Below are 14,998 nucleotides of genomic sequence, written 5' to 3'. Positions count from 1 at the left end.
CTATTCTATGTTTCTATGAGTTCATATTTTTTTATAAAATGAAAGCAGGGATGAAATGGAACTTAAGGACAATGGCTATCTCTCAGAAGTCAGGCAAGAGTTTAAGATGGGAACGTGGGACATAGGTCATTTCATGATATTATTATTTTTAACATATAAAAGAGACATGGAAATTATTAATGTTTGTTGAATTTAGGAGAAAGATTCCAAATGTTCCATTTTGTATGCTTTTTGTATATTTAAGGGATTTTATAAATTAAAAAAACTGATAATGTCTAAGAGTAAAGATAAATCAGTCATAATGATATCACTAGAGCATTCAAATACTTTTTCTTGAAAAAAATAAATGCACATGGAAATAATTCTGAACATAAATACTGTAAGGAGAATTACATTTTATGACAACTAATTTAATAAAAACCCAAGATTACACTATGAAAAGGAAGCATTCAGTAACAATTTTATAAATGTCATGTCATATCATAGGAAATTACAATGACATTATTTGGGACTCATTTCCTGAGGATATTTTTTATATGAAAATATATAAAACTATTATAAAGTATTTGTGTTTCACATTCTACTAAATTTTCTACTAGAAATATTCCCAGAGGATGCAATCCAATATACTCCCAATTTAGACAATTGTTTTTACAGTATTTGATGGTAACTGAAATTTGGTTGCAAATTAAGTATTCAATCAGTGGTTAGGGGTTGAGATGGTATGAGGGAGTGGTGGGCCTTTCTCAGAAACTCTGTTGGGTAGGAAAGTGAAACTTTTTTCCTTAGAATGGCGGCTGTCACTTAAGATGGCCATCCAGATGCTAAGCAAGGACCTTATACCTTTCATGTGCAGTCAGTTCACAAGCCTGGTTGGGGTGAGAATCACTCCTAATAGTGGTGAGAATTGATTCTGACTAGGGTTTTGTTATGTCCAAATCTATTAGTCGCTCTGTGCAGCCATGATTGGCCTCCTCTGGTTAGCCAGATCTGGGCAAGTGGCCCCTCTCTGCAGTTAATGGGAGTAAAGTTCAGAATCAGCTCCTTCCAAGCAAGAGGGAAATGGATCTTCAAAGAAAAACATAGCAGATATCCATTAAAAGAAAGTTACAAACCTACAAAAATACCTCAACAATTTTTAACTTCCATACTTTGCCTATCATAATATTTTTTACAAAAATAAATTGTTCAATAGTCACTAAGTTACAGTTACATATGAGCAAAAAGCTCTAGGGTAGTATTGCACAGTAAGGTGACTTTAGAGAAGAATGTATGCTTTACATTTCAATTAGAAGAAATGAATTTGAAAGTTTCCCTCATAAAAATGGCAAATGTATGAGGGGATAGATATGTTTAACCTGATTTAAACATTATACAGTGTATACATGTATTGAAACATTGCATGCCACCCCTTTAGTATGTGCAATTTTTGTTTTAATGTATTAGTTGAAAAAAAATCAATTTGAAAAGCAAATGACCTAATAAAAGAGTAAACAAGTAAAATTTTTCATTACACACTTCCTCAACTATTTGAAGTCTAAATGAGAAGAGTTTTCTTATCTGTCAGGTCAATGGGAACATTAACTTTTATGTATGGACATATATGGAATGATAATGCTTCATATTCATTGTGAACACAGTTTTTTACAGAACACTCAGGAACACAACGAGGACATATTGTTATATTGATCAGCAACAATATGAAAGCCATTTTTGGTTTTTGTGAAAATTTTAAAAATGTGAGTTCACAACCCAAGCTTAGGGAAATTAAAAACTACTTGAAAAAAAGTAGCAAGTATATGAATATGGAAATTTAATTAGCACTCTAATGAAGCCACATATTATGTAGACAGAAACCATAAAGCCAGTCATGATCTTGCTACATAAGTAGTTTCCAGTCTCAGAGGAACATTGCTTACCCACCCTCCCCCACCTCCAACCAGATGTCACCCTTCAGTCAGCCTGTCCCTCACTCTGCAATGGGTAACTTGGTGCTGGTTAAAGGGCAACATGTACCCAAGCTTCCTACAGCCAAGAACTGGCGGGACAGATGACAGCCCTAGCAGCCGGGCTTTTGTGCTCAAGAGGGAAGGATTTGGGGGGATGTAAAATTAGGTCTTCACTCTATTTTTCTCCCTTCAATATAAATGAAAGTCAGTCAAAGTCTTTTTTTTTTGGAAATGTACTAGGTATATGATTTTTTTTTTCTTTTCTTTTTTTTTTTTTTTTTTATTGTTGGTCGTTGTTCTCAGAACACATTTGGTACTGAGATGGTTTGTTTGGGGAACCTAGGTTGCCAGCACTTATACATCCTAAAGGAAATTTTGAGTTTGTGCCAATCATCCTGAAGAGTTTTTCTTTTCTATTTAAGGATTTGGGTTGATGTTCATTAGCTTTGCATTCTGTCATTCCTGTGGTCATCTTCCATTCAATGCAGACTTCTTGTTCTACATTGCTCCTCATGTGGCACAGAGAATAAATAGTATCCCTCTGAAAATGCACATGTGATAACACAAACATGCCATGAACTAAGAGCAATCATGCAGTTTTTGAAAGCACAACAAATAGGCAGAAATGATTGAGGAACACTGAGGAACTGTGGACAGGAGGGTCTTCTCCCAGCTAAAGCAATTGGGGAAGGTGTTAATGACTGATGAGAAAAATATGTATATGAGAAACAAACTCTCTGAAGGGGAGTACAGGTCTGGGTGAGACACCTAGCCAGCGGGACTCCTGGTGGTGAGAACTTGTGTTCCCAGGTGGGGCAGGTGGATGGAGTGGGGAGTCATCGTGGAAGCTGGAATCTGCTGGTCTTTCATCTTCTGGGGACCCCAGAGCTCCCTGCTGTGGCTGGTACTCCTGTGGGAATGGCAGTGTATGTGCTGCTACTAGTGGCCAGGCTCTCTTGGAGGAGCTGGGCATTGGGCTGGGAATGAGGCCTGCCAGGCAAGCACTCTGCCCTGAGCAAAATGCCTGGCCCTCCTCTTTCATTTGTGTAGGCTTGCTTCTGGAAATCCCTCTTTAAAAACCAAATTCATTCACATTCTTTGTTTCTCTTGTGTTAGTCCAGAGGACCAGAATGCCTCCTTTCTAACCAATGCCATGAGCTCTAGGAGTGGCTGCCACCGTTTTATGTTCTGGGGAAGGACTGTGGGTTCTCACCTATGGAAAGACTGTGCTGTGGTTTGTGACTATTTGTGAGCACTGCAGGAAACTATTTCAGGCTAATTATGGCACTGAATTAAGCCCTTACAATGAAGGGCTTAGTCATGGATATAATAGAAGAGGCTAGCCCATAGTTAGTTGAAGTTAGGATTTTAGTAATTCCTTTCAGTACCTTTTTCCTGAAGCACACCAAACTGCCCGCACCTGGGGCGTGGAGAAACCTTAATGTGGATTTCATTCATATGTCATTATTTTATGATTCCTTCACTATCGTGTGGGATCTGGTGTCTCCAAAGTCCTTCCTGTGACTACTTCTGGCCAATCACACTGAACAGAAGTAGCAGCACCACTTTTTGGTTCTTGCAACAAAATGGCCTGGCCCGATCCTCAAGTTTTTTCTTGTCCCTGCTACAGACAAGAAGGTCATTCTTTCAAGATGATGTAGCAGTAGCTCTCTAGGAACCCAGGTGCTCTGAGTGTCTGGGTGACGATTTGCAAGAGTCTTGCTGTGTGAACCTGGAGTGTCTCTCTGGTCAGATCTGAGTTTCTACAGGGGAAATTCACATACGACCCGAATGACAGAGAATATCCTCAGCCCTCACGCTCCTCACCAGTCTCAAGGGTCACTCACTGGAGGCCAGCCTGGTTTCAGTTTTGCATACATCCCCCAATTTTCTCACCTCAAGATCAACTTGAAGCAAAGTCCGAATGGCACTTAATTTGTTTTTGAGTATTTCACTTTGTTTCTAAATTATGACTCTTTAAAAGTATCATGAAGCACCTCATGACATCCACAGGCTGATTATTTCCTTTATATCATCAAAACTTTTTCCATGGTCTCTCTTATTATTATATTGTTTGAATTGGGAAAAAAAATAAAGTTTATATGTTGCAAGTATTAAACAACGTGTGTAAATGTCTCTTAAAATCATTATCCATTTCCCACTTTCACCTGATTTTTTTCTGGTGTTTCTTTTTTTCAAATTCTGTATTTAATATAGACTTACATTTTTTTCATGATGGAGTCGCACATTGTGATTTTTACTGATTGTATTATGTGAACTTATCAAGTTTTCCTCTCTCTTATATTTCTTTCAGATTGGTAGTTAAATGAAGAAACTTGATTAAATTCCACTTAGATTTTATGTCCTTATTACTTCACAGGTAATGTGTTGTATTTCCATCAGAATTCTTACAGTGCCTCCTTCTCTCATTTTCTTTAATATTAAGAATCACTGATGAATATTATCTTGATTCATTATTTGAATAGAGATTATAAAATATTAGCATTATAATTTCATCATTATTCCTTCAGATTTTAGGTATAATATATCTGAAAAAGGAAACTATTTCCCATGAACTACTTGGTTCTCCTGAGGTACAATTTGACTAGAAAAACTAGGATAAACAAGTGATTTTCAAAATAAAAAAGTTTAGGTTCCCTAGACTCTTTCTAAGGTGACCAATGCATTATTTTGGATTTATTTTTTTAAGTAGTTATGAATTTATTGATTCTAGGACATTTGGTGTGTGTTTTGACCTGGATTTCCCTGATAGCTCATTCGAAGGCAAAGGCTCCTTTGCTACTATTGTATCAGGGAATGCTCCATTCTTAGAAAAAGCAATGGTCAACTATACACATATGCTTTTATCATAGGAGTTTATAGTAATAGTCCTCATTTCATACCTACATAGTAACCCATTCTGTAAATGTATTATTTATTTTTCAATTGTCCCTGTTGGACATTTAGATTATAATCTTTAGCTACCATAAATATGTTACAATAGCTTTGTGCATACATCCTTTTTTGTGGCAATACACATTTGTGATATTTGTTATGCCAGCAATATTGATAGATTAAAAAGGAAACGAACACCTAAATTTGCTAGAGGTTTCCAAATAACCCCTCCTTAACACTCCTGGCCTTTGACATTGCCACCAGCAATATATAAGAGAAATCTGTTTTCCTGTAGCTGTGCTAAGAGTATGCACACGAGCTTGAATTTTTATTTCATTTTGGTCTTAGTTCATTGTTCCTGATGATCTTTTCCATATGTTTCTGGGTCATTTGGTAATTGTTTTCCTTCCTTAGTATAAACCGGCTATTCTTATTTCTTGAACATTATCTCATGAGGTGGCTGAGCGCATTCTTCCTGCTTTAGAAGCTTTTTTATAAGCATTATTAACCTTTTCTCTTTCTGTATGTTGAAAGCTGGGAATTATATTGTCAGTCTGATTCCTGTTCCTTTATATTTTCTTTTGAAGGAATGAAACATCCTCCATTTTATGATCAACTTCGAAAGTTCAGTAATCTTTCTTAAAAAATCTTTGTGAGTGCTTTTCATATTTGAGGTTAAGTATCCTTCATTTTAAGAAAGTTTTATTAAATTGGGATTCTTATATATATATCTTTTTTTCATTGTTTTGAAAATTGTTTTTAGGAATCACTGTTTCATATCTACATGATTTGCTTTTAACTTTCAGATCTACTACTTAAATCATTTTTAGAATTTGGCCACCTAAAAACTAGTTTAAACATTCTTTTTATCCAAATTTTCTTTCACTTGAGGTATTGTATTTGGGGTCCATTTATTCTTACGCTCCTGAGCGTAATCTCCATTTCTTAAACGACATTTCTCCTACTTTTCTTTCTTGGCTCCATTGTTAGCTCTCTGCTTAGATCTTTGTTTTGCTTGATTGTCTCAACTTTGGAATTTACAATTCTGGCTTCAACTTTTCAAACTTCTATCGGTTTTTAAATTTTCATTTGTTTTTGAAATAGTTTAGCATATTTTGTTATTTGCGTGTTTGATTTTGGTGGAGGGCTTGTGTTTCTATTGTATCTTCACTGAACCTCTTTTGCTTTCCCCATATTCAAATCAGGTGTAATTTACTGTGTTCATAGGAAGAGAGGGTAGACCAGGGTAGCCCTGGTAGAGTCCTGATCTTAAGATTTCCTCTGATGATACTCATCTTCAACATGTTGATCAATCAAGGCCTGTAGTTTCTGGATCTGTATTCCCTGCTTGCACCAGGAATTCTCTTTTCTTTGATCCTTGGATCTCTACCTTCTTCAACTCAGATTCTACTCCTGGTGCTTGCTTTTAGTTAGTTAGCCTCGAAGGTGCTTCAGTTCTTAGCCACAGTCCCATGCATTGCCAGGTCTTTTGTGATAATTACTAGCAAAACATAGGTTTAAAAATGATTAAAGACATCAAAGTTCAACATAATTCCTCTAGTTTTGCTTTTATTTTTAGATTCACTTTTCTATCACTGGATTTTTATATTTTCAAAGAAATTTCAGAATTAGTCTGTCAATTTTCACAAAAGTAAATCCTGTGAGGTTTAGGGTTGTATTGAATTCACACAGCAATTTGCAGATAATTAATATTTTTCAGCAAATGAGTATTCTGACTATGACAATTTTCAAAGCTGACACTATGTGCAATAAAATTTTTTGTTTGATATTTAAAAAATACTCTACACTTTAAATCCAAGTTTAAATGGCTACTCTCAGATATTCTTTCCAATATTTAATGAAGAAAAAAATGTGCACAGTCTTATAAGGAACAAAATGAATATAACAATTCCTCTTCATAAAGCTTAATTCCAAAATATGAAACAGACATTAGAAGAATATCAATTTATAAACTGCTTTTTTAAACATAGATGCAAAACCCTAATAGAGCATATTTAATATCCTGCATTTTACCAAAAGTATGGCCAAGAAAAAGCTTATTGTATTCTAGAAACACGAGGTGGTCAACAATTACTAAAATAAACTACTAAAATTCAACAATGTGATTATACATTAAAAAGGCAAAATGATAATTTTATGGATCCAATAGAAAGAGAAAGAATAATTTCTAGCATGTAATAGTATGACAAATAAATCTTTCACATTAACAATGAAAGGAACTTTATAAATCTTATAATGATTATCTATAAAAGCTAAAGCAAATATCACATTTAGTTGTGAAATACTGAAAACATTTCCTGAGGCTCATGGATGAGGCAAGTTTGAAAAGGAAAATGCAAACTTTTTTTTTCATATTATATAAATAGAAAACTCAAAAGAATCTACAAAGTATTATACTTTGTACAATGAGGAACTATGAGTTCTGGATACCAAGTCAATGTAGCAAAAGCCTTTGTGCTTCTACATGCCAGTCACAAGAAAGCAGAAAATGATAATGTAAATATTTTGAAGCAGTAAATACTATACTAAATCATCAAATATCTAGAAATTAATCTAACAGAAAATTGGCAAAATTTCTATACTTTTACAAATTTCATACTCATATCTTTGATGATAACATGAAACATTACTGAAATTAAAGAAAACCTATGTACACAGATGTTTATATAATTTTCATGGATTGAAGGAACTGGTGATTTTAACTATGGTGATTCTATCAGAATTGATTTCTCAGTTAAGGTGTGCTCCCACTTAATCGAGCAGGTGTTGTCTACTGCAAGCACCTGTGGTCACTGCCTCAGGTTGTGTAGGAAAGCTCAGGGGTTTTATTGCATGGTGGGTCTCAGAAGTTCAAATATGGTGAAGGAAACCATGTTTCCTGGTATGTTTTTACTACCTGATTCTCAAAATTTGCATTACATCAGCAGCTTCAGGTAATAATGAAAAGTGTTGGTAGAAGATCTGAGACCATCCCAGTATGCTTTTCCCATTTAGAAAGAGATATCTGCAAAATAACAAAATTCCATCTCTGAAAGGAGACACGTTTTCCCATCAGCTTCTTGAACTGTCTTATCTGACAGGGTTGGCTTTAGAACATCCACTTTGGCATAATAAATTTATTTCTTTGCCACAGCAAAAAAAAAAAAAGTATAAGTAGTACTAAGGTAGTAGGAAATTCTGTGTATGGTTGTGAGATGCTTTTTGTTTGTTTGTTTTGGGTACTGGTAATTGAACCCCGGGTGCTTTCCCACTGAGCTATCTCCCAAGCCCTTTTTATTTTATGACAGGATCTCACTAAGTTTCTTAGGGCCTCACTAAGTTGTTGAGACTAGTTTTTAACTTGTGATCCTCCTTACTCAGCCTCCTAAGAGGCTGGGAGTACAGGTATGCACAACCACGCCAAGTGGGGGAAAAAGAGGAGCTTCTGTGAGTTAATGATCTATTGTTCTAACTCTGTTTTCCCATATGACGAGACCCCAGCCAAAAAACAAACAAACAAAACAAAACAAAACAAAAAACCCAATTTCTCCTTAAAATTAAATCCACTTAGAGAAGTAAAAATCCTTAACTGGAGTTGCCATTTGTAGTTTGAAATAGAGTTCAAGTTTGATAAAGGACAATGACTTATTTATTTATTTGTTTGTTTGTTTACTTACTTTTGTAACACTAGGGATTGAATCCAGTGGCACTCTACCAGTGAGCTACATCCCGGCCCTTTTTATTTTATTTTGGGATAGATTCTCACTAAGCTGCCCAGGCTGGCCTCAAACTTGGAATCCTCTTGTCTTCCCCTCTTGAGTAGCTGGATTTTATCTTTTATCTTTTTATATAAAACTGCTGGTCTTTATGTTTCAGAGGGCATCAGTGATGGTGATTCATGATTCTGTATGTGGGAGAACCTGTACAGCTCTTCTTTCTCCTGTGTAAAGTCAAATGTCATAATGCTATAATTTTTGGATAGGTTGGACCTTTTGTTCTGGTGAGATGAGCTGAGCTGGACCACAGAGATGATGCAAGGGCTCATTCTGTCCCTTGGACGAGAACAACAGTAAAATCAGATCTTCATAATTCCTTCCTCTTTGCTTTTGGTTAATAACAATCCAATTTGAATGTGAATCTGAAACTCACAGAGAACTTCCTAAAAATAAATACAGGGCTTAGTATTTATCAGACACAGAGATAAAGCAAAAAAAATTTATATTTTAACAAACCCTCTGGGAAATAATGGTTGCTGTTCTGAGTAGAATAGCAGCTAATATTTATTGAATATACATTGCATATGCATTCTATTATCTAATTTTGTAACACCACTAAGTAGGTATTATTGCAGACATCAATTTAGTTTCACAGAGGAATTAACTAGAACTTCCACAATTGAGGAGCCTACTCAATAACTATTATGCTCAGTGAACTCTGAGTATTCATTAGGAACACAGTCTTGCACTTTCTCTAACTCAGGACATCTTACAGGTAAGAAAGACCCTGGAAATGATATTCTAGAACTGTGGCTATAAAAAAGCCAAGAAAACAAAGAAATCAAAGATAAAACTAGAAAAGTATGCTACCAAAGCTATTTTCCCTGCTGTTCCAATCATGTGTAGCTCCTTAGGGGTGATCCACTTTAGCTGGTATGTGGCTATTGTATTGGATATGGCTGAGCCTTACTTGATTGGTTCCATGTTGACTGTGACAATTAAACTAGTATAAAATTTTAAAGAAAACCTTGGTCATAGATGATTTAGTTCAATTTTTCAAAGTTTAAGAAAAATTGCCCCAAAGAAGCAAAGTGATTCTAATCTAAACAGACAACTAGTCATCCTCAAAATAACATCAGAACTCGAAACATTCTTATGCAACACACCTGTTTTCTTCTTTAATTCTTGGAAATAGCCCATCTCTGCATCTCTGTGCCATCCTTTCAGAAGTTGTTTCAAATTTCTGAACCAAATGTCATGCATCTACAGGAAGAGGGCAATACTGGAACATACTTACATAAAAGGGGGAATAATTGTAAGTGCATGGCCCACTAATGACGGAGGTAGGAGAGGGGAAGCGAACTTCGGATCGGCAAGCTCTCCATTATTCTGCAGTGAAGTCCATCCATCAGGCCTGGGAGGGCTCATTTTGTGGGTATGGAGATGGGCCTCTAGGGTACAGAAGGAGTCTGAGTTTTATAGTTTACAATGAGGGTGAATTAATCACCGGAAACTTCGGATGTGCCGTTTGGATAGTCAAGGACCTAGTTGTGCAGGTTAAAAATTTAACTCAGCAAGGCAGTTGTAAAGAGTTTGAAACTCCTTGTCCCTGGGAAAAGCTCACAGCCTAGTGTTCACTGCTGATTCTCATTCCTCTGGAATCCATTGTTACCTAGAGTTTCACTGTTTGCTTTTCTCCTTCCAGGACTCATCTGCAATGGGAAAGGGTAAAAGTCTAGGGCCCTTGTTTTTAGGACCCATTGTGGTTGGGAAGGGGTGTTTGCTTTTGGTGGAGATGCTGGGGATGAACCCAGGAATGGATGAGGTTTGCTTTTTCCATTGGGGCCCATTGTTTCTGGGAAAAGATGTACTGGGAGAGGTTTAAGTTTGGCCAATTTCCCTTCCTTCCCCTGGGTCACACTGTCCCTCCGTTTTTCCCAGGGAGCTGTCTTGTAGAAATATTATTTTCCATAACCCTTCAAAAATAACTCTGGAAGTTTTGCCAAACCCTACAGTTCCCCTAAGGTTATGTAGATGCTGTATTGCTTAAATCCTGTGAGTTTTTAATAAGAGAGAGAGTTTGGCTGTGACCGCTGTGGCTTGGAATGTCCACGTATTTTCAGTTTCTGAGTGCATTTCCCTTTACGGTTTCAGATGTTAATTATTAGAAGCAAAAGCACTGCTGAGTTTGCACAAGCATTTTGCCTACACGCTTTCTGAAATGTCTTCAATGTTTAGCAAAAGTCAAAATTGTAAATTGAACATTCACAGCGGATCCTTGAAACAGAGTTTAATTAGAACTGACTTTGATGAAAACCATAGGAATTTACCTGGCAAAATTCAATGAGTGGTCCCTTAGACATAGAATTTATTTTCTTCTTACTTATGATTCACACAGAAAAAAAAAAAAACGCAGAGCAGTGATTGTCTTCAAAGGCCCTGTCTGTGATGGATGTGCCACTGTAAATGAGATTTGGTTTCCATGTTTGTTCACTTCCCTGTGACAGCCCTTGACATTCTTCAGTTTATGGAAGATAAATTTTAGTTTACACTCTCTGTACACAAATATTTGGTGGAGATTTTAGGACAAATATGAATACTTTTCTAAACTAAAATAATACAAAGCGTTTTTTCTTTAATTTCCCCATATAACATTTCTAATTGGATAAAGAAAATTCAAAGGCAATATTAGGAAAATCCTCCATCTTCTTAGTCATGGTGTTTTTTGGGGTGTGCTTTCTATCTTCTTTCTACAACCACCTTAACCAGATATTTAACTTAAAACTAAAAAAATGGTATTAAGTTAGAGTAATTGGGGACAATTATTCAATAAGAAATGCAAATATTTGCTATTTTCTATACATGTGCAAAGAAAGAGACAAAAGATTGTTTATAAGCACTTTTTTTTTTACCTTGCATCCTTAGCTCCATTTCTCATGTTTATCCACCTATAATAACAACATTGTTACATAGAATATGGGCTTTAATACCCCAAAACTGAAGTTCAAAGATAGCAACTTTCACACCATTGAGAACAGTTTGTGTAATTTTAATCTTAATGAATATAAAAGAAGAGAAAAACAATTTAGAGGGATTGAAAAGGAACATGATCTGTTATTACTTCCAGGAAATGCTCTCCTCTGTATAACACCCCAGGAAATATATTGATGCCGAAGAAATTAATGAGGAGGTTGAACAAGGATGTCAGGTACACGATCAACTAAAATGAAGCAAATTTCATTTCTAATCACCAGCAAGAGTCACATCATTTAAGTTTAAAAAGGATACTATTTTCAATAGGGATGGAAGCACAATTCTCTGGCATAAAAAGATCATGATATATAAGATCCTCAGAAAATTAGAAAAATTTACCATTAAAGATTACCTCATTAAATGGAGAAACACACCTATTAATGAATTGTAGCACCTAACATCACAATAATATTAACCACTAAAAATTACATAGATATTCAATATCTAGAAAGTAGAGAAATGCAAGTTAAAACTGAGTTTCTATCTCATTCCAGTCAGAATGGCAGTTACCAAGAATATAAGTAACAATAAATGTTGGTGGGGATGTGAGGGAAAAAAAGTATATTCATAGATTGCTAGCAGGATTGCAAATTGGTGCAACCATTCTGGGAAGCAGTATGGAGATTTCTCAGAAAACATGGAATTGAACCACTATTTTATCCAACTTTCCCACTCTTTGACATATACCCAATGGACTTAAAATCAGCTTATTACAGTGATGTAGCCACATCAGAGTTTACAACAGCACAATTTACAATAGCTAAGTTATGGAACCAACCTAGGTACCTTTCAACAGAAAAACAGATAATGGAAATGTGGTATATATACACAATGTAATATTATTCAGGCATAAAAAGAATGATTTTATGACTTTTGCCAGTAAATGGATGCTGGAAACTATCATGCTAAGTGAAATAAGCCAATTCTCAAAAACCAAAGGTTGAATGTTCTCTTTCATATGCAGATGCTAACACATAACAAGGAGAGGAGGGGGAGAATAGAAATTCAGGGCATTAGACAAAGGGGAATAAAGAGAAGGGAAGAGGGTCCAGAATAGAAAAGACAGTAGAATGATTCAGACACACCTTTCCTAAGTTCATATATGAATATACCATAGTAAATCTTCACATCATGTACAACCACAAGCATGGGATTCTAGTTAGAATAAGTTATATTCCATGTATGTATAATATTTCAATATATACTGTACTATCATGTATACATAAAAAGAACAAATTAAAAAATCCCAATAAACCCAGAGGGTATTTTTCAGGAGAGTGAATGCAATTTAACAAGTCAAACAATACATCTCCATGTAAGAATAGATCTCTATTTTTTGATCCTTTCAAAAAGGTAAAGAACAAAACTTTTCTAAGATATTTCAAAGGTCATAATAAAGACATGAGAGTGATTACACTGTGATTTTATGCAGTGGTAGGCAATTGAAGACGATAGAGAATTGACAGTATACAGATAAATCAGTCTGTGTTGATTTTTGATGGATTTTGCATTAATGTTAGTGGGAATAGAATAGTTCAAATGAGTAGAAAAATTGGTAAAGTATCAGAGAAAATTAAAATTTATTCTAACTTTAATTGCAAAAATGTATTTCTACAATTTAATAATTTAACTAGGATAATAAAAGTTAACACCATGAAATATATTTTTTACTACGAACTTCATAAGTAAGACTTTAAAAGAACAAATGTAAAGGTAACTTTTGTACCTGCATACAGGAGAGTAAAGAAGATTTATTAAATGCTGCTATAGTGAGAAAAACAATATAAAGTCAAAAGTTAGGATATTTCTATAATATGTTACAAGTGACTCTGACAAAATAATCAGAACTCTAAGAGAAGCTCTCCTAATCAATAAAATGGACTTCATATTAAAGAGTGAAATGCATGGACAGAGATTTCACAGACAGAAAACAAACATACAACAAACATAAAAAAGACTTTCAACATTGAAAGAAAGAAATGGAATGTGATAAAAATCACAAAGAAGCAAAACTTCCCCCTCCAGAGATTCTGGAATAAAACATTAAGATGCCATTTTATACTAAATATTAGCAACAGAAAACATTGGATTTTTTATTTTAAAATTGGATAAAATATGTTTGAACAAATAACATTGAAATAATCTGGAACTACATGGAAAAATGAATAGCTTTCCACCCACAACCCTGCCATAAATGCTGGAGAATATAAAAGCAATGGAACATAGGTACACATAAATACCTGTGGACATGTGACAGAGGGTTCAAAGCAGCAGCAACACAACAGGCACAGGGAGGAAAGTCAGATGACTGAAAAACAGATAAATAAATCATTGTGCAGACAGTAGGATAGTGTACAAAATTGTAAAGGCACCACCTGCAGTTTTACGAAGCAACATGAATACACAATGTAAAATAATGTAAGGAAGAGTCAAGCCGTTTTAAATGATTATGTTGTTTGTATTTATATGCAGGTCAAAACACACAGAGATCAAAATACCCTGTGGGAACGCATGCAGAAGATTCCTAGCTCACAATGGTTTGAGGCCTGTCTATGATGCACATGCAATAGAAAATATCCTTCAAATGTTGAATTTTTATTTTTTCAAATTTTGGAAACAAAGGGTAACTGTTTATAGCAAGATGAACAGAGTGACTTGGTTCATTCCTTTAATAGTGAACAATAGACTCCCCCCCCCCCCGGCCACCAGTGCCAGTCTTAGGGTACCAGGAGCATTCTATCTTATATTGCACCTGTGTTCCTCCACCAGGAAGAGTGAGTCCACTCATTCTAATTGCTGTTAGTTGACAGCTCACCCTGGTGCTTGGCAGAGTGCTCTACTCATAGTTCAAGCCCACTGAGGTTCGGTTAAAAATAAATGAACTAATTAATTTGAAAGAATGAGCTGACTTTTCTCATTTGTTGATGGAGGTGTTTTATTCATTCAATTACTTTGGTTAAAAATGCCTAATAAATGTTGGCTACCCTCCTAGGTATTAGGAGTAGAGCACCCACTAAGAGAATCCTCCCCTCAGACATTCACACTGTTATAGGGAGAGCTAGTAGATAAGAAAACAAATAAGAAATATGGACACATGGGGGGAAAGTCATAGATACTAACATAGCTCAAGTTAGAGCATGATAGGAAGGGGTGTGTGTGTGTGTGTGTGTGTGTGTGTGTGTGTGTGTGTGTGTTGATTGTAGACCTGGGGGCACTGTAGATGATGTGATCAATGTGGGCACCTGGGCTTTCTGCAAGGGAGGGAGCTGAGAGGAGGATGGAATGTGACCTAGACCCACCCATGAAAAGTTTGGGGAATGATACAAAAGCCCTGACACAGAACCAGCTTGGACTTTGCAACAAGTGGCAAGATGGACGCGGTGGCTGTAGTGGGGATGCGTGAGA

Source organism: Ictidomys tridecemlineatus, chromosome 12 (assembly GCF_052094955.1).
Source record: "Ictidomys tridecemlineatus isolate mIctTri1 chromosome 12, mIctTri1.hap1, whole genome shotgun sequence".
NCBI classification, from domain to species: domain Eukaryota; kingdom Metazoa; phylum Chordata; class Mammalia; order Rodentia; family Sciuridae; genus Ictidomys; species Ictidomys tridecemlineatus.
Note: the sequence above shows the minus strand (reverse complement) of the source record.